This window comes from Cajanus cajan, chromosome 5 (assembly GCF_000230855.2).
Source record: "Cajanus cajan strain Asha chromosome 5, NIPB_CcT2T_4, whole genome shotgun sequence".
Taxonomy (NCBI): Eukaryota; Viridiplantae; Streptophyta; class Magnoliopsida; order Fabales; family Fabaceae; genus Cajanus; species Cajanus cajan.
The window spans coordinates 46,216,408-46,238,410 of record NC_138521.1 but is presented as its reverse complement, the minus strand read 5'-3'; positions in this window follow the sequence as shown (position 1 = coordinate 46,238,410).

The following is a 22,003-nucleotide window of genomic DNA, read 5'->3' as shown; positions in this document are numbered from 1 at the left end:
TTTTAGATACCAAACGATTATGCAGAATTAGCTTAACACAAGGTCATTGCATTTGAAGGATTTATCGTATGCTGAAGGAAAATGTTTTATATGACAATAATGATTGAAGCTCCCACATTTTCCTTTTCAAGATAGTTTCGTTTAAAGACAAGAAGTAGATAAAACTTTTCAGTGTAATATATTTGTTACAAAAAATTTGCGTCTTCGTCTGAAAAGTAGTTTAAATGAAGAACAGACAGTAGACGAAGTTTTCAACACGATTTGTCAATTAAGAAGAATTTGCGTTTGAAATAAAAGTAGTGCTGTCTTTTTTTATACTGGTTCGCTCAACTGAGTTACGTCCAGTCTCCTTCAACTGAAGGGTTCCACTAGATATTAGAATGAAGAAAATTTGAGTATTATCGTCCACTCCTGGAACTAAGTATTCTCGACCACTCCTAGCCCTGAGTATTCTAGACCATCCCGGTCACGGCCACTCCTAGTCACGAGTATTCTTAACCACTCCTGGTTGGCTAGCTTCACTCACTAGCTCTAGTATTATCAAACCACTTCTGGTTCCCCAAGTATTTTCGACCACTCCTGGCCCGTCGGCTTCACTCACCAACGCTAGTATTCACTTCTCAACCACTTCTGGCTAGCAGTGAGTATTCTTTGACAAGCCTCTCTAGGCTTTACAAGTATTCTTTCCCTAACCTCTTCAGGCTTTACTCATGATAGATTTGTGCTTTGGTTTGAGTGCATACATAACTCTCATAGAGAGGATTAGGAATTTTCTACACTCTCTAAGGTTTGCTACCTTAGTCTTACAGGGACTTGTGTTTGAGTGTTCAGGTTACTCTCATAGAGAGGATACATACGTTTAAAACACTCTCTAAGGTTTGTTTATAAGTGACATTTCGAACACCTTAGTCTATAGAGATACAAATACAATATTACATTATACATATGACTATGAACGCTCATCTCTGGTTTCTCTGTCTTGTGGGCTTGATATCACTTTTTCATCAAAAGCCTACCTCACAAGGTTTGAGGTAGTGATATATATATATAGTCTTGTAGAATCTGCCCGTTGCTTAATTTTAAATATATCTGTTGAAGCGGAGCTTCCCATTACAAGTGTCTGTTGAAGTAGATATAGTCTTTCATGACTAGTTCAATCTACTCATTTAATGCTTGAGTTCTTGCATTAAATGTTGCTTCCTGTGATAGACCTTGCGTGAAGTCTTCTTTGTCTTGTTAGCAGTTGTGTCTAACTTTAGCAAAGACCTAGGAACCTTTTTGTCCTTTTCTGGTCTCGTAACTTGTAGAGTGTTGTCCATTTCTGAAAGAGGTAACACTCTTTTTCTGACACATGCATGCTTCCTATTTTGACTCATTTCTCTTCTCCTTCTTTCTTTTCCCTTAACGTTGAAAGCTTGTTGTATGATTATGGATGATGTCTGAGCCTTTCTCTGATCAAGTTAGTCAATGTGTAATTTAGAGATTTGGACTTTGTTTAAGTATTGATGCATTGACTTCTCCATTAGTCTAGTCAACTCTGTAGATGGGCTTTGTTTCTGTCTGGTGTGTCTTTCATCTTACGTGTTGTTGTCTTTCTTCTTATCTTCATCTCCTGCTTGGTCCATTTCTTCATGTTGCACTGGAGGTTGCTCTTGACACACATCTATCTGACTTTGGACTCATAGTCGTTTGGTGTACACATTGTACTCTATCTTGAATTGTCTGCTTCTCATGACGTATCATATCGTAAATGTTCTTTTACCAGAGTTGATCTTCTGGTTCCATCTGATGTTTGACACATCTCTCCTTGTTCCATGTTTGATTCTTATTTTTGGCTCTTCTTCTGATACTCCATTTCCAGTTGCCTATAGTAGTTCTCATCTAGTGTTTTTTGAATGTTCTTTTGTTCGTGATCAGACCTAATTTTGATGCTTGACTAGCCATCATCTGATTTGTGGTATAGTATCTTTGTACTTTCCTAGTATAGTAGCTATAGAGGCGTTATCCTTTGCTGACTAGTAGGTGTACATGCTCTGACACACGCAGTTTTGATTTGTGGATAGGCGCTCGTCCATTTTTCTTATTTTTCTTCTTCTATTTTGATGTCTTCATGTGTTCTTCTGAGATTATGGATGCTGGGTAGTTCGTCTCGTTGTGTCTTCAGACGCAATCCAACATTCTTGATCTTTGTCTGTGTATTCGAGTCTCCGTCTGGTTGGTTGTTCTAAGTACTTGACTCTGTTTACGATGCTTTGACTTAGTTTTATCCATCGTCCATGGTCTTGTATCATTTGAGGCTTCATTATTTTCCTTCTTGTGCTGGGCTTGATTCCATTTGATCGTTTGATCTCCTCATCTGACGTCTTGTTAGCTTTTGCCCTTCATCTTGGTTGCTCATGTCCTTTTTCTTTATTTCTTTTGTGTCTGTGTTTGTGGGTATCTTCGTCTGATGTATTCCCTTTGTTTGATCAGCCTTCATCCAGTGCTTGGCTCATATCTCTTGGTTCTGATGTGGATGGTAACTCATGCATATTCTCTATTCTTCAACTTGCCTATACTTATATCTAAAACACTAACACACTTGTTAGAAATAAAAATGTGTATTATATTTGTCTCATTCAAAACCTTGCTGGGAATTGCTTTCGTCTACGTATGACTTAACAATCTCTCCTTTTTTGATGATGACAAATATAATTGATCAAATGGGTTTCAGATACACTAAATCAGAGGTATTTGTACATTATAGCAGGTTCAATTCATTTATCCCCCTTAGTTTATGCTCTCCCCCTTACTTGATTATCCCTTAGGAGTGTTTTTGATTCATTAATTCATATTTGATTAATTTCTTTTCTATTTATCCCCCTTTGTAATCATCAAAAAGAAATAGATACCAGAGTAGTTATCAAGATTATTTACTATAGCCAGACCATAATGTTTTGATCGGAGCATGAAAATCAAAACCTTTTATCAGAGCATTTTGTCTATCAAGATGATAACCATGCATGAACCATGTATGCTTAGTTAAGCTAGATTGAGTTTGAACATCAGACGTACATGGGAGGAAAGACAGGTGTACAATAAAAACTTATTATTATTTTTCCCATTTGTAGGCATCAAGATGGATGAGTTTCTAAGAGTAATCAAACATCAGAAAGATTTATATAGTAAGCGAGATGCTTAGGGAGTAAGAGAATCCTGTAGTCATGAGCAGATCAATTTATGTATCAGACAAAAATTTTAAGAGTAAATGCATTAATCTGAGTCAGAAATATGTGCAACATGGAGAGTCTACATAATCAGTCGAAGAATCTTTGTTATGAAGATTCAGACGATATGGTTAAGTTTTCGGAAACAGTCTGATATGAGTGGAGTTATCATATTTAGCAAGAAAAGTATTTATCCGATTATACCATGTATCAGCCAACAAACCTAGATAGGAAACTGTGTAAATATCATTAACTTGACTTAGAAATGTGTACATCATGAGAAATTTACACAGAAAATTTTAGCGCGGTTATTCCTATTTTCCTATTGCTCCTTTTGTAATCACTGATGATTCTTGATGATACGAACTAGAAATGATGACTTAGCACAAGTCAGAGAATTTATCATGGCCCATGTCATTGTCAGGATCTAATGGAGCAGGGAAGCCCTTTTTTTTTAAAAAAGAGGAGGATAAGGGAACTTCTGCTTGATTTCTAGATTTCTATGGTAGAAGGTCGTTTTTATGGAGGAGCAACATTCGGGAGTTTTTCCTGTAGATGAACTTGCTTCTCCCTTCTTCTCTGCCAAAGCCCACTCCTCATTCTTCTTGTGCTTCTTCAGCACAGACTCCGGAACAATTGTTTTCACTTGTATGTCCATTCTGGGTTGCATCTTCCTCTGCCTGTTCTGACGTAGAACTCTTGCTTTAAGAAGATTGGTATGCACCAGACACCATTCCTTTCAGGAATCTTTGAGGAACATTCGAGAAGACGTAGTGCATCAACACCTTAGTGTAGATGACACTTCTAGTGTGGATACACCAGAGTATCCCACTTTCCTTCATCTGGTTGATATTATGGTGATGCTTCCACATGTGTTACTGATCAAGTCTTCAAGAGAGGGAGAACGGGGTGTGATTGATGACTTTGTGCGTATAGGGGAAATGATCTTGTTTTGAGACAATGAGGGCTTTTTTAAAATAAAATAAAAATCAGAAGAGAGGATTGAAAGATGAAGTATGTGAAAGGTTGAATCGTGTTGTGATTCCTAAGAGCCCTATGGGTTTTTATAGCAAGAGAGAGCTTAGGCTTTTATGATTATTTTTAATACATGTACTACGTGGCGCCTATTTGTCTTCCTCGTGTAGAGTAATGTGCGGCTGCATTTAATTAGAGATAAGGGAGTCGTATTTGGATTGATTTTCGCATATGGACCATGCTAATGCTTAATTCTTCATGTTTCAAGTTTTTGTACTCCTTAAACACTTGATGATTACCCCTTGCTCAAGGTTATTCTATGAACTTGTTTATTTTTCTTAATTTTTGAGAAATTGCTATGAAAATAAAAAAAAAATTAACTTTTTTTTAATTTAATTAATGTTATCTAGGGACTACAACTTTTTATTTAAAAAAAACTTTTTGAAACCTTACACACACCACATCATTGAGTTTTGAAATGAAAGCTTGAGAAATATTATTGGTTTATTTTAAATATATGTTAAAATTAGGTTCTCATGTTGACACTCGTTATACCTAGTTATTAGAGAATTATCTGTTTTAGGAAGCATAAAAATATATAAAATTAAAAATTGGAAAATATTTGCTAAGCACCCCTTTAAGACCATAAGTTATTAAAATGATTTTTAGTATGCTAAAAAAGGCTATTAAGGAAATGCTTAGTCACCAAAGTTCCTAAATAACACTCCTTTAAAACTTTGTGTGACAAGTGCATAGCTTCTGAGTAGGAGACCCACACATGGTTGACAGACAAGTGCCTTTTTAGCACATAACCTAAGAAAAAAACATAAAATAAAACCAAACTAATTCTCTAACCTAATGCTCGATAGATTGGGCCAAATAGCCCATTTTATCACATGTATGGAGATGGAGGCATATAACATTGTGATTTCTTCTTTGAATTAGTGATACTAAAATTAACACTAATATATATACATGCCAACATGCATTATATAATAAGAAATTCTCGAAATAAGAAGAAAATTATTCACAAAATAGTCTCTTCTAACTCTGGAGTTTAAATCACTAAGAAAATATTATTAGTCTGTACGAGAGAATAGATATACAGACTAAGAAAGGGAAAAATAATACAACAAGGTCTTCAAATATATTTGGCTTAGCCTCCAATTTCTAAATACAACACATTGGGAAAAACATTTTGCCATTTGGGTCATCAAGTTATCCCAATTCAAAAATTCTAAAAAAATCTAGGAAGAACATCTAACCTAGCATATGTAATGAAATCATCATTCCATCCTGAAATGAACCTAAAACATTCAACCGCACTTCCATCTGAGTGAAGAAACCAGACTATCCCAAAACACGCTTGGAGAAAGGGTTTCCTTGAATAACAAGAGAGGAAGAGTGTCATGAACGAGAGAGGGTTGGGGATTTATCATGGATGAGGGAGCGTTTGCTGTGGTTGAGTACCTCGCTCATGGTAGCAATGACGATAATGACTCCATTGTCAATGTTGTTCTCTTCGACAACAACTTTACTTATGGAGGCAACAACTTTGCCCGTGGAAGCAACAACTTCTCCTCTTACCAAATGACTAGAGAGCGTGTTTAAGCAACAACTTCATGGCTGTAATTATTCCAAGATGTGTTGAATTGCCCCTTTGTGTCCTTTGTTGGTAAGTGATAAGAGGTGGTGAAGATGGTTCAGATGGGTTGATAGTTGGAGAAGGATTTGGATCTACATTTTAATTGGTAGTTTCAGGAGACTGGGTCAATACTGACTCAAGAAATGGAACAGGTAATACTTGTTGAACAAAATCTAAAACTTGCATAGAAGATGAAAAAAATGAAGTGTCTTCGAAGAAGGTAACATCAACAAACATGTAGTATCATCTAGTGTCTTGAAAATAACAACGATAACCTTTTTGAAGTCGAAAGTAACAAAAAAAAACACATTTAATGGCCCTAGCAAAGAGCTTGTCCAAACCTGGAGATAAATCATGGACAAAACAAACACAACCAGAAACATGGGGAGAAACGTGAAATAGAGGTTCATTTGGAAAAAGAATTGAATAAGGAATTTTATTATCAAGAGAAGAGGATGGAATTCTATTTATTAGAAAACAAGCCGTAAGAATTACATCACCCCGATGATGGACAAGAACATTGGTGCTAAGCAATAAGGTACGAGCAGTTTCAACTAAATGTCTTCTTTTTTTTTTTTCTGCTATACCATTTTGTTGTGGTGTATGAGGACAAGTAGATTGATGTAAAATACCATATGTAGTTAGAAAGGATGTAAGATCTGAAGAAAAAAAATATTCTTTAGCATTATCACTCCTAAGGATTTTTATTATTTTCCCAAATTGATTATTAATTTCATTGCAAAAAGACATAAAAATGGAAAAAAAAAGTTCATATCGATCTTTCATTAAATAAACCCAAGTACATCAAGAGTATTCATCAATAAATGTGACAAAATATCTGAACCCAAAAGATGTGACACGACTTGGACCCCAAATATCTGAGTGAATGATGAAAAAAGCATAGTTACATCTTGTTTCAGTTCATTTTGGAAATGAAGACCTGACATGTTTCCCTAGTTGACAAGACTCACACTCTAAGGCTTGAAGTTTGTTAAGGCTAGGAACCATTTTCTTCAATTTTTCCAAGTGAGGATGACCCAACCGATCATGCAAAAGTTTAGGAGTCGAAGATGCAAAACAAGAGACAGAGGGGCTAGTTTCAAAATAGTAGAGTCCTCTAGATTCATGTCCTCCTCCAATCAACCGACCCATGCCACGTTCTTGAATAACAAAGGAATTAGCATCAAAGGTTACAGAATAATTTAACGATTTGGTTAATTTACTTAAAGAAATTAAATTAAAAGCACATTTAGGAACAAAGAGGACAGATTTTAAGTTCAAGGAAGGAGTAAGAGAGACTTGACCAACTCCTTTCAAAATGACTTTGGATCCATTTGCCAAGGTGATGAAATAAGGAACTTTAGGTAAGGAAATAGAAGAGAACAAGGAATTATTACCAGACATATGGTTAGAAGCACTAGAATTTATTATCCATGGACCTTGACTCTCCATGGATTGAGAAATGCATGTTGTTGAAATATTAGGAACAAAGTAAGATTGAGCTTGACTATTGGATTTCAACCGAAGATATTCTTGATATTCATCCTCAGAAAATTTCTGATCAGATTTAGTCTTCAATTTTGGAGACATTGGCAGTTTTTTCAGGAAAGCCATGCAAAGAATATCAAGTCTTTTGAGTATGACCCATTCTTTTACAATATGAGAATTGGGGGCGACCACTCCTACCACCACGTCCTCCACGATTTCCACGACCTCCTCTTCCTCAAGTAGAAACCATTGCTGAAGATTCAGTAGGTTCAGCCAAACTTCCACTATTTTTTGAACTTGGAATACGAAGAAGACGCGTTATAAGGTTCTCCATTGAAGGGATCTATTGATCTGTTAGAATCTAATCACGAATATGATTAAAATTAGAGTTCATGGCATGCAGAATCAACACCATACACAACTTATCAAGTTTCATCTTCCACAGAATCAGCTTCTAAAAACATTTTCAACTCCTCGACTGCTAATTGTGCTTGGGCAACGAAAGAGACCATGTCATCATCAGTTTGTTTGAGAGATGTAATTTGTGAGCTGAATCATATATACATTGAATGCCATTGGCAAATATATTTTGGGCTTTCTTCCAAAATGAATGACAAGTTTTGAAGGTTCTCAATGTTCCTAAAATGTTGGGCTCTACAAACTGCCACAACAAAGCACATAGTTGGAAATCAAGCTTTTTCCACAGTTCTTGACTCTCATAGGATATTTCAACAATATCCTTCTCCAAATGGTCATGATATCCCTGCCCAAGAAACCATAACTCCAAAGAGGCAGACCAAGACAAGTAGTTTTTGCCATTAAGTTTCTTTACGGTTATTGTGGGAGTTCCAGAAATGGAAAAAATAGGGTCAGAGCTCGTCATGTTGCTATAATGGGTGAAAAACGGGCCCAAAAAAAAGAGAGAAACAGACCCACTCTCCAAATAGACAAGAAAACAACAAGGAGAACTTTGAAACAGACCTAGAAGGTGTCAATGAAGAATTGGTGGTGGTGTGGCTATTTTCCGGTGTGGCTAGAGATCAGTACGTGAACATTGCACGCCTGGTAGAGCAGCCCAAAGATGCAGCGCGTGAGAGGATGTGGAGAGGCTTTTGCCTCTATGACCACTTGGGTTGGGTTGCATTTGACAAGGCACACCAACCCCTAGGGTTCGTCAAAAATTGGTTGGCGGTCGGAGACGACGAGAAGCGGCCGAAGATGCGGACAACAACGGTTGATAGGCAGAGTGGGTCGAACCCACTCTAATACCAAGTTGAGAAAACTGAAGAAATATGAGAAAAAAGCTAAAGTGTATTATGTACACTTAGCTCCAAAACATTTATATATATATATATATATATATATATATATATATATATATATATATATATATCTGTGTGTGTGTGTAGATAGTACAAGATAAGACAGAAAAAGGGGAGACAACAGTCTGATCCCTGATACAGCCACCAACATCAATGAAAGGTTGTCTCAAAAGAAAGAAAGTAATAATTACACCTATAAAATACATTAAACTTAACATCAATACATAAATCACATCAATTGAAAATAATATTAAATAAATATAGTTATATTACTATAGGAAAGTATTTTAATTATTGATAACTTATTTAAAATATTAAAATTTAATTTAGACATATAAATAAAAATAATATATTAAAAACATTAGAGTATAAAAGAAATTTTTTAAAACGGTTCTTATCGAAGAAAAATAGCTAAAAACGTTCTTGTTGAAGATTAGTTTCTAAAAGTGTTCTCATCCAAAATAACTATTTTAATCTATACTAATTAATTATGGTGATACATTTTTTTGGTGTACACGATTTTATCCTTATATAACTTCCAAAATAATGTTTTCTCTTCCAAAACACATTTTATGGTTAAATTATTTAAATAATCTAACCATAAGCATCTTTAGATCCAACTATTAAAAATGGCAAAATGGTGCTTATAAAAATGATTTAATAACTCATGTTTTACATTAAATTTCAATGGTCCAACTATTAAATTAAAGGTTTTTATAATGCATAGATGAAGTTTGTAGATTTTAAAAAAAAAAATTAAAAACTATTTGATACTTTGTTTTATTAAAGTATTTTATATGTTGATTTCAATTAATGAAATAAAATATCAAATAATTTTTAAATTTTTTAAAAATTTGCAGAATTTGATCTATGTATTAAAAGTTTTTAATTTAATGGTTAGATCGATAAATTTGATGTAGAATATGAGTTATTGAGTGGAGTAAGTTTAAATAAACTTACTCTTAAAGTAAGTGAATTCCTTATATATATTGGTACTAATTTACCAAGTCTCTAAATTGGAAGTTAAAATTGTAACACCCTGTGTTTTCAAAAAATAATATTATTAATAATATTATATTCTTTCTTATATTTTTGGGGTTAGAAATGTAACACCCTGTTTTTCAAAAAAAGTTATTATTATTATTATATGGTATTTGGTCAGAATTATTTTTATAATTATAGAAGAATATTATTTTGTATGTTTTAAATAATTATTGTTTTGGATAATTATTTTATACGAATTAAATAAGTATTTTTATTAGTATTTTAAACAATTATTTATATGTTTTAAGGGATAATTTGAGAGTTGATAAATTATATATTTTATTAAAAATCTAAAAGGTTGATTTTATATGATATTTTAATATTGAAATTATATTATTATATTTTTGTCAGAAATATATTATTCTTATTATTATTATAGATGAAAATTATTTTATATAGTATATATATTTATTTTATTTAATTATTTTTGGGAAAGGAGAAGTGGGTCAGAAAAGAAGGAAAATGGGTTGGGTTGACCTAGTCCAATGGATTAATTTTAAAAAAGGGACTCGGTAGAGTTAACCCTATCTGCCTCATTTGCGTTCTGAATGGTTAGGAAATAAAAAGAGAGGAAACAAAGAGCTCTCAGGAAGAGTACTCAGGAACGATCTCAGATCACACCAAGACTATTCAGATTCGCATCAAGTACGAGTGAAAAGGAGAGATTTATGTGTAGAGTCACATGGGGGAATAAGTGGAGAAGAATTCCCGTGAAATTTTTAATAATTTTATAATTATTTCTATTTGGAGAATTGTTGGTATTATGAGATTCTGTATGTGTTTATGATTATGAATATGTGAAGAATTGTTAAAATTGATGTTCCGAGAGAAAGATTGAGTTGTTTGAAATGTGCTTGTGAGTTAGGGTTCATGAGAGATTGAGGTTTTGATAATTGGTAGCTTGTTTTGTGAAATTGATGATTCAATTAGGTTTCATATTGATTTATAAATTTGGTTGTAATATTATTTGGTAAAATTGATGATTTAGATGATGATTGGATTTATTGGGATGTGTTCTGTAAGTTAGAGTTCTTGTAGATTGATGAGCATCCTTAATTATATGAATTGATGAGTAATTGAGAGGTTTTTCCATGTGGATGTACCGTATTATTTTCGTGGTATCTTTCTGTGTGATTAATCAAATTAATTTTCGTTTTTTGAGTTAGAAAGTAGACACTTGAAGCTATAATTTAGACTCTGGAATCGTGTAAAAATATTAAGAATTGATTGAGTTATGCGAGTTATAAGTTCAATCTCCATTCTAGTGCGCGAAATATTAAATTTCATGTTGTCAGCCATGCGAGGTGACCTTAATGACATTTTTAGGCTTTTTGTTCTTCACAAAAGTTGTATCTTTGGGTGTTATATTTTTAATGGCTTTGGAATCACTCAAAAAGGATGTATATAACTCTAGATATGACTGTTTTAGTGAATATGGGTCAAGTTGTCAACATTATTTTGGCATTTTTTGCTAAGTAGGTGATTTTGTATGAATTTCATGTCTTCATAAGAATTGTAAATTATTATCTTGTGTTTCTTTTGAGATATGTTTGAGTTTATTTGGATGAGTGTAACTCTCTGTGTGTTATTTTCTTTGACGATTGTCAAAGGGAGGCTATTCTTGATATTCTAAGATGTTGTTAATTAATGATTAATTATGATGTGAGTATGTTGGCATGAAATAAGATATTGTGATGATTATGAATGAAATGTGATTGTGGTTCCTCACACTTATGTCGGTGTGGCACGACCTTGGGCAAGAGATGCTACAGGGGTGGCGTGAGCATGACATAGTGTGGGATGTGTGAGGCAATTAACACGTATGTTAGCGTGACACGACCTTGGGCAAGAGATGCTACAAGGGTGGCGTGAGCATGACATAGTATTAATTGCAAGATTTGTGATGATTGTGAATGAAATGTGATTGTGATTCCTCACACTTATGTTAGTGTGGCACGACCTTGGGCAAGAGATGCTACAGGGGTGGCATGAGTATGACATAGTGTTAATTGCAAGATTTGCATGTGACAACTAGTACTTATGTTGGCGTGACATGACCTTGGGCACGAGATGCTACAGGGGTGGCATGAGCTTAACATAGTACAAATTATATGATGTGATAGATTTGTGTGATTGAGAATTGTAATGTAAAGATGATGCATGATTGATAGAATTATGAATTGTAAGAATGGTTGTAAATATTGCATTATGTATTGAGTTATGATGAGTTATGTCGTGGCTTTTCCTTGTGTGCTTTACATATAGATATTTTCTTTTCTCACCGTACAATTTGTGGATGTTTTAGGTGAGGAAGATCTGACTATGAGTGGCATCCAGAATGCCAATAGTTGAGTTGTGGGTGTGCTCTGATATTGTGACATCGGGGCAGAGGAATTCTAGGAAATGAATTTTATATGTATTTGGAGTTGTACGTATTATTTTGAAAATAATTCGTAAACTCTTAGGTTTTATTTTTTTAAAGTTGTGTTTTCAATTATTTTGGATATGGAAGGATAGTTATGAAGGTTTTATATGAACCTTTTTACCAACATTGAAAAGTTTATTTCTCTAACTAATTACATTATTATAATATATGTGTTGGGGGTAGTAAGGGTGTCACAATAAATATTTAATTATTATTATTATTAAAGGAAAAAAAATTTGTATTATTATTTATATGTATTTTTTTAAAATATTTTGAGAAAAAGGAGAAACGGGTCTGAATTGAGTTGGGTTGACCGGCCCAAGGGAATGAAAAGGAAGGGGTTGGAAGACTAACCTTCATCAGTTTTTCATTTGACATTTCTGAAGGAGTAAGAGAAGGAAAAGGGAGAAATAGAGAACTATGAGGAGGAATACTCAGAAACAGTCTCAAATCACACCAAGAATAATCTGATTTGCGTAATTAGGTATGGGGAAAAGGGAAGATTTATATGTAAAGGCACATTAGGGAATGAGTAAAAGAAGAATCCCCTAGGATTTTTATTAATTTCGTAATTGTTTTTTATTGGAAAATTGATGGTTTTATTGAATTCTACATATGTTGAGGTTTATAGATCTGTGAATTATTAAAAATGATGATATAGGAGAGAACGAAATTGTAGAAAAGTGTCTGTGAGTTAGCTTTTGAAAAAATTGAGGGCTTTACTATTTGAGTTAAGATTCTATAAAATTGATTATTCAACCGAGTTTTCTATTGATTTATAAATTTGGTTGTTATATTATTTGATAAAATTGATGATCTAGATGATAATTGGATTTATTGGGATGTGCTCTATAAGTTAGGGTTCTTGTAGATTAATGAACACCTTTAATTATATGAATTAATGAGTAATTGAGAGATTTTATTTATGGATGTACCTTGGTATTTTTGTAATATATTTCCGTGTGATTAACCAAATCAATTTCCATTTGTTGTGTTAGAAAGTAGACACTTGGGACTATAATTTAGACTCTAGAATCGTCTAAAAATGTTAAGAATTGATTGAGTTATGATAGTTATAAGTTCAGTCTCTATTCTAGTGCGTGAAATATTAAGTTTTGTGTTGTTAGCCACGTTATATGACCTTAAAGACATTTTTAGGCTTCATTTTCTCATAAAAGTTTTATCTTTGGGTGTTAGCTTTCTAATGGCTTTGGAATCACTCAAAAATTATGTGTATAACTCAAGTTATGGCTATTTTAGTGAACAAAGGTCAAGTTATCAGCATGGATTATATTTGTTTCAATTTTTGAAATTTTTAGCTAAGTATTAGAATTTCATGTATTCATTAGAGTTGTATATTATCCTAATATATTTCTTTTGAGATAGGTTTGAGCTTATTTGGATGAGCACAACTCTCTGTGTATTGTTTTCTCTGACAGTTGTCGAAGAGAGATGCATGTTGTTTTGATGTTCTAAGGTGTTATCATGTGGATTGAAAAGTGATTTAAAGTTGTATGATACTATGTTGTAGAGTTAATTGATGATGTGATGTGGATTCATGGTGAATTGCGTGATTATTTTGTGTGGGTTTATCTATATTGTGTATGTCTTGGCACAAAGGTATGCTTAGCACAAATGTATCTGTGGCACGATGCTTGGCATGTGATGCGACAGTGGTGGCGTGAACATGTCATAGTGCAGGATATGTGATGGAAGACCATGGGCTAAAGGCCCGATTACTAGAGCTATGGCCAAGAGCATTCATGATGGATGGGCTAGCTTAGAGGATGGTGGGCTTTCTAAGCCCAAGCTACTCTTTTCATGGTCCACCATACTTTGAGGCTATATTGTATATAGAATAGGTTTAAGTCTTTGTATTCCTTTTTTCCTTGTATTTTGGACGAATTTCAAACTAGGCTTTACATAGCCAATATTGGTCTCATTTTCTTTGTCTTTTAATTTTAGGAATTTTGGACTAGTTTATTTTTGACCTTGTATTTTAGGTCATGTAGTTTATGACCATTTAGGATAGAATGGATTAAATGTACATTAGAATGTAAATTAAGATGCATTTCATTTGAATTTGAAGCATGCATGGATTATTTTTGCCGTCCACATGCTTCAAACCCAAGTGAAATGCACCTTAAATTACATTCAATTGGACATGAAATCTGTGTGTGTCACACAAGCTTCTCCACTCCTATAAATACCTTAAACCTATGTAGCTGATCACTTTTTGATGATATATGATTTCTATTCAGAAATTTCTCTCAAAGAGTCTCTAAAATTCGAAGGGAAATTCCCCCTCCTTAAGCTCCTTCACAAAGGAATCCTTCCTTTGTGCTTTGGTGCTTCTTGCTCCTTGTTTAGGGAGAAATATCCATCACAGTTTCAGCTGCATCTTCATGCATCTAGAAGTGTTCATCATCTCTTGGAACCTCAAAGGAATTCGTGTGGACTTGGAGGAAGCATGGAGAAGATCATCTATCGCTTCTACTTGCTTGTTCCATCAATATGTGTGGCAATTAGTACATATGTCAGTGTGGAAATTAGTACATATGTCAGTGTGGCACGACACTGGACATGTGACGTGACAACGGTGGTGTGAGCATGACATAGTGTTGGTTGTGTGAGATGGTGGATGTGGATGAATTGGTATCTGTGCATTTTAGAATGTGATGATGGAATGTATATATATTGACTTGATATTGATGTAATTGAACACGTTTGAATGCTGGAATACTGTAATTGTATATTGAGTTGTATTGCAACTATATTGTAGTATTTCCTTGTGTGCTTTGCATATAAGTGTTTTCTTTTCTCACCGTGTATCTTATGGTTGTTTTTAGGTGAGGAAGATCCGGAAATAAGTGACATCCAGGATGTCAATAGCTGAGTCGTGGATATGCTCTGATAATGTGACATCGGGACAAGGGTTTCTTAGAAATGAAGTTTATTTGTATTTGGAGTTATATTGATTTCTTTTGGAACAGTTTATGAACTTATATTATTTTAAATTCGGTTTTAAATTATTTAGACAGTGAATTATATTTTTTGGAACTATGACATTATGTGAACCATTTTACCTTGACTGAAAATTTGTTTCTTTATTTCTTTATATTATTATAAATTTGTGTGTTGGGATAGTATGGATATCACAAAAATAATGTGTGTATACGTGTGAAATATAAAATAAATTTTTTTTAGTTACAAAAATAAAGTCAAATTTAACTTTTTTAAAATGTGTATTATGCACTCTAGTTCTAATTAATTATAAGCAATAAAATAATTCACACGTAATATATATATATATATATATATATATATATATATATATTATTTATAAAAAAAACCTATTTTTCTAATCTTTTATTTAACTTTGATAATCTTATATAGGGAATAAAGTCAAACTAATTAATTAATTGTACATGTCACTAGCATAAAATCATTTGCATTCATGTGTCTCCATACTAATTAATTAATAAGAAATAAGAAACATTGTGCATACTTAAACTAACAACAATTTATACTAGATAAATTAATGGTCAATTGAATAATTAATGATTGTGATTATATATTATAATATCTATAATATATAATTGAATAATATTAATATATATATATATATATATAATTTGCTAATTTTTTTATGTATAAATAATTATTAATTAATATATATATATGTAGATAGATAGATAAATAAATATTTAAAAAAAATTGCTAATATTTTTTAATATATGATTGTCCATTTTAATAATCTTTATTATTACCAATAGAATATTAAACATTTTTTATGAATGAAAATTTTGACAAAATATTAAGCATTTTTGACAGATGAAATTTTTCGACAAAATACTAACTATTTCTGGTGGATATTAAGTCAAAAAACTTCTGTCAGAAACTATAAAATTTTTGATGAGCCGATATCTGTCGATAAATATTTTTCAAAATTTTTTTTATTTAAACATATATAAAAGAAAATTTGTCAGAAATTCTGAGATTTTTGACAAACATAAATTTGTCAAAAACATCTTGTCGGTATATTATTTTTTTTATGAATTTTTCATCAAAAATTTAAAATTTTTGACAGATTCGTATCTGTCAACAATTTACATTTTCTAATAGTGAAATATCTTTATTTTAAAATAAGAAGACCAAAATTGTGGATTGACAAGAATAAAAATACCAAAAGTGTAATTCAACCAAAATAATTGTAATGACTCGCCTGATCGTTATACTTACTATTGTCCATTAACTTACTAAGTAGAAGCACAAGAATCAAACATCTGCCTGAAATATTATGCTACAAATAGGTAAATCTCATGCAAGTAGTCATATATGTAAGAAATAAAATGAATGTTCTTGAACATATATGCATACTTCATACAAAAGAGTAAATATTATATACAAAATAAATATAGTCGGCGGTCAAGTGTCTATATAAGACCTAGATATCTCAAGGTAGAATATCCAAAAGAGAGCCATCTCTAGCGTGACTCACCATTCAGCCTATTAGCTAATCCTATCTTAATTTTATACTAAGTATGATCATAGTAGTCTTAAACCACAAGGAAAAACCCAAGGTAAGCTTGTGATACAAAAGCAACGTCATACAATAGCATGCAACATAAACAACTTAAAAGGAACATCATGCATCGTATAACAATTCATACACCTTTTCACCATCAGTTAGACAACTTAAATAACATCATTTAAGACACCATATAATAATTCTACAACATAATTTAAAGAACTTAAACAACTCATACAATTTAGCAACTTCATTATAGATACCATATGACACATAGTCATCAAACAACATTTCACTCACAACTATCACCATATAGCAATTTATGCATCTTTACACTTTCAACGTAACCACTTTCAATATGCACATATACATATCACTAGAACATTTACATCATCAACACTTCACAAACAAGGTAGAACAACATAAACACTTATTCGACTGTAGTCCACCTCAACACCAACAGAACAACATCATTTACATACATATAAATACAATTAATGTATCATCAGATATATCAACTACGGAAATCTCCTACAATTGAGGTGAGTAGTTTAAATGACTTGACCTTATTGAATCACAAAGACTGTTATAATACCAAAAAACAACGGCTAACATTATGGTTAGAAACAGTAATTGACACTATGGCCAGAAATAGTGGCTAGCACAAGGCTAGAAACAACAATTAGCATAAGCTAGATTGATTTCTCAGGTTTTTCCACTTAAACTAGGAAGTATGGTACTATGTTAAGGTGAAATAGTTTGGGTATAAGCCTACCACAACATTAGCTTGCAACACTAAGCCTCATATGTGATTAGTCCATCGACTACCCTCCAAATACCACAACCCTCCAATACTTGGTTAGTCACTTATAATTAGTATAATTCGACCTTGCCTATTTAGTGTGGTCATTTTATACATATATGCTTTGACTTTTTCCACATACAGATACCACATAAAACCTAGAGGAGATAACTAAAAATAATATATCCATTTAGAAGCTAACTTGCTTACTAAAGGGTTCAACACAACATATATCCGCACAAGGGGATATTAAAGTTTGAAAACATCTTTGACTCTCCTTTAGTTTTTATGTGTCTAAACATAGGCATGTATCACAATCACATACTTAACAACTAAATAGCTTAACAACTTATCATTGTACATCATTACAACTTAAACATCATTTAACTTGCATCTTAGCCACCCAACAACATAACGTCATATCAGCTTACATCTTTTACAACTTAACCATCTATCAACTTGCATACCAACTTTCAACATAACAACAATAATAAACACACTATTCAACATATGCAACATATCCATAAATTATCTTTCACCTTAACAACATTATTATCATTATACATCATCCATCATACAGTTCATATATCCTCATTCAGCTATAAGATAACTCAAAACATCATACAACATGTATCAACATACAACTTATCAAAATCAATTATCATACAATGACAACCTTCGCACAACACAACGTAATTAGAGTTCCACTAATCCAATCAAACTCATCTTTATCACATATGAAAGATACAAAGGTTACCTATAACTCTTATGAAGACTTTAAGTCCTAATTTTGTCATCTACTATACTAAAAATCACAAAATCGACAACAATTTGCCTAAATATTGACAATTTGACCTTTGTTCACTAAAAACATCATAAATAGAGTTATAGACATCATTTTTAGGTGATTCTAAAGTCATTGAAAAACTAATATCCAAGGCTACAACTTTCATGAAGACCATAAAAGCCAATTCAGCCATCTAATCACTTAAAAAAGTGTATCTTTTTCTTAAGTGAGGTTAGCTCACTCGAAGAGACCAACAACTCGCTTTAAGGACCAAAATTTGCTCAAAGCACCCGAAAACTTTCTCTTAATGATCTAAGTCATAGAGCATCTCTAAGCAACTGCCCAAGTTTGCTTGGAGCAATCAACAACTCGCTCTAAGAAACCAAAATTCGCTCAAAGTGCCCGAAAACTCGTTCTAAGCGATCCAAGTCAAAGAACATCGCTAAGCAACCACCTAGGCTCTCTTGGAGCGACACCCATGGACACTCTAAGCAACCAAACTCAAAAAATAGGCAGATTCAAAGCTCAAGAACATGAATCCAGTAAAACACCTCTATAATCGAAAAACCCACCAGCCCATACATCAATTCATGAATGCAACTTTGAATCTTACAGTTGTAACAACATGCAACTCATAAAATTGAAGAAACTAATAAATGCATCAACAACACATCAATCTACCATCATCAAACTTCTCATTCTTCACGAAGAACACAACACCCACCCGAAGAAAAGATCAAGCATACCAGCAACACATGCAATTTTTCCATTAAGAACAACATGCATTCCAATAACGACAACCAAAAAGCTTTCCTTACCCCTTAACTATCCACACAAAAAGGGGAAAGGAGAAGACGACAACTCCAACCAACTCTACACCACTTCTCACTTGGGATTCTCGGCTTCAGGCTTTGAATCATAAGTTTTTGCAAGATGGATCAGTTGTTAAGGAGAGAAAGAGAGATTCCAAGAGGAGAGGGAAAGAAGAAATCTAACTTCATTTCTAAAACTTTTCTAAATATACAAGTCTCTCCTCAAGAAACCTCAAAAAAATAACTCCTTGTAAGACTGAACCCACTCGCCTATACAGAACCTTAACTAGCACCTGAAATTATGATATTACAATAATATTTCCTCTATCCCTTAATAAGTTTTGTTTGGAGAAAAAATAAGTTTTATATTATTTTTTTAACATAATATTAGTTATTTTTTTCATTATACTCTTCATAATATTTTTTATAACGTAGTTATTGTGTTACATCATTTTTAATAAAGAATAATTATATAAACAATTTTCTAAAATTATTATTATTTATTTAATTCTTAATTTTTCTTACTCTATATATTATAAGTTAATAACTTAAGATGATATTTATTATGAGCCGGTTAAAATAATATAAAAATACTCTTATCCTACGAATTGTCCTAATCTAACACTTTCACCGAAATCAACTCACAAAACTCGGCAAACATAAGATAGAAAATAAATAATGTTCACTTCGTTATACGTTGGTGATTGTCATGGTAGCAATCAAAGGCGGGTCGAGTTGAACAAATTGAATTGAAAGGCAAGGCAACCGGAAATTAAGGCTAATAAGTAATCAAATAGTCAATCATTACTAAGATTGATGTTTGCATTGCACGCACAATAAAAGACAAAGTTTCCAAAGTGATATACTTTTTGTTTGTGATTAGAGACGTGTAAAAAATTTAAATTGGTTTGAATCAATCTATAATTTATTTGATTCATGTTAAAAAATTTGATTTATTTAAAAAAAATTGAATCAATTCACTTTATAATAATTTAGTTATCTAATTTATTTTTATAAAGAGAATTAGTTTCATTTGATTTGATTTTTTTTAAAATAAATCTATATATTAAGTAAAAAATAGATATAACAAATCAATTTATATTTAAAAAAAAAATTAAATTGATTCACCTCATAAAAAAATAGATAATAAATTAAATTTTTAAAAATCAAATTGATTCACCTCATTAAAAAAAATAGATAATGAATTAAATTTTTATAAAATAGATACTTCGGTTGGATTTAAATTTTTAAAAAATGGGATACATTAACCCCCTATTTGTGATACACGAAGATTATAGAATCAGACATTCCAAGCAAGGAACGCGGATTAGACAACCTACTCACAAACGTTAAAGATTTTATTCTTAATTAATTAAATGTTCAAGTCTTCATTGCTCACCGAACCACCAGCAAAATTATTAGCCAACAAATGTTGTAGAAATGTATATTTTAATTTATTTTAAATCAATTTTTTCATACGTATTTATCAAGTGGTCATACACAACGAGAATAATACTCTTACATAACGGAAATCTTCTTTACACAGCACTAGAAATTATAAATCATAAGATCATATTTAAATAGTAGAAATTAAAAAAAATGCACTTCATTTTTTAAAATAGTCATATAATCATTAACTAATTTTTAATATCAATCATCTATATATGATTATATCACATTTATAATAGAAAATTAAAAAAAAATCACTAAAAAGAATTGTCATATAGAAATATATATCTTATAATGATATATTATTTGTGACTAAAAATTATTTTTATTTATGATATATCTCAGTATATTATTAAAAAGTGTAAGTATAAAATATAACAACACATAATATATTTTATTAAATCTCATTTAAAATTAAGCTAAAATTATGTGTAAGTATATGTTAACTGAGTTTATACTTAGATATATGAAACCTAGAGTGACACTTTTTAATGATTGTATGTAACATTTTTTATAATGTATGCACTTAACTTATTATTCTTATTTCTCATTTCTAGCAATAACAAAAATTTTCACTTCATACTTTCTATGTATATATTTTCATTTATTTTTAAAGAAAAATAAATGAAAAAGTGTAAGAAGGTGTGAACAATTTTTGGATACACTAGTACAAAATAAACATTTTACGTATGTTATTTTAGGGTTTTTAAGTTATAAAATGGTTCGACGTCAATGCGGGAGACGTAAATTTACGTTGGTTGAGTTACCCGACGTAAATTTACAAATCCAAACGCAACAACGTCGTTTTTGGTGGCAGATCTTAACGACGACGTTGCGTTGAAGTGGCATGTACTGGCATGTGGGGATTGTGCGGGTCATGGCGAGCTTTGCGGCTTCACCGGAGACACGAGTCTTCAAGTTGGATGCTTAAACATTGAAACTTAAACTTAAACTCTCTCAGCCCAGCACGATTCATACACAATGGAAGGAAGAAACCCTAAACTCATTCACATATATACTAACCTCAAATCGTTCAAAACCTAGAAAACGCCCAATCCAATTGGTCAGAAAGATCTGGAATCACCCACGGATGTTGAGAAGTCGTTTGCTTGAAAGCACAGTGATCGGAAATGCTCACACGTAGTCAACAAACCCTTGCCGAAAATCGCACCACGAATAAAAAGCTTCCTCTGTTGTGTAAACCTCGCGCGCGAAGAAGACGAAGTCACTGGAGGGGAAATAAAAAGCTCTTTTACGTCAGACTACACTAGGGCCGACGTAAATTTCAAAATCTACGTTGGACATTAGTCACATCCGACATAGATTTTGAAATTTACGTTAGCCCCAGTGTAATCCGACGTAAAAAAATTTGCTTTATTTTCAAAATTATCACCGCGTCTTTTTTACGTTAGATATTTTTATATCCGACGAGAAAACATTGACATAGATTCTATATTTTGCACTAGTGATAGTTATAATTATAACGTAGTTTTTCAAAAAATGGTAGAGAAAGAAAG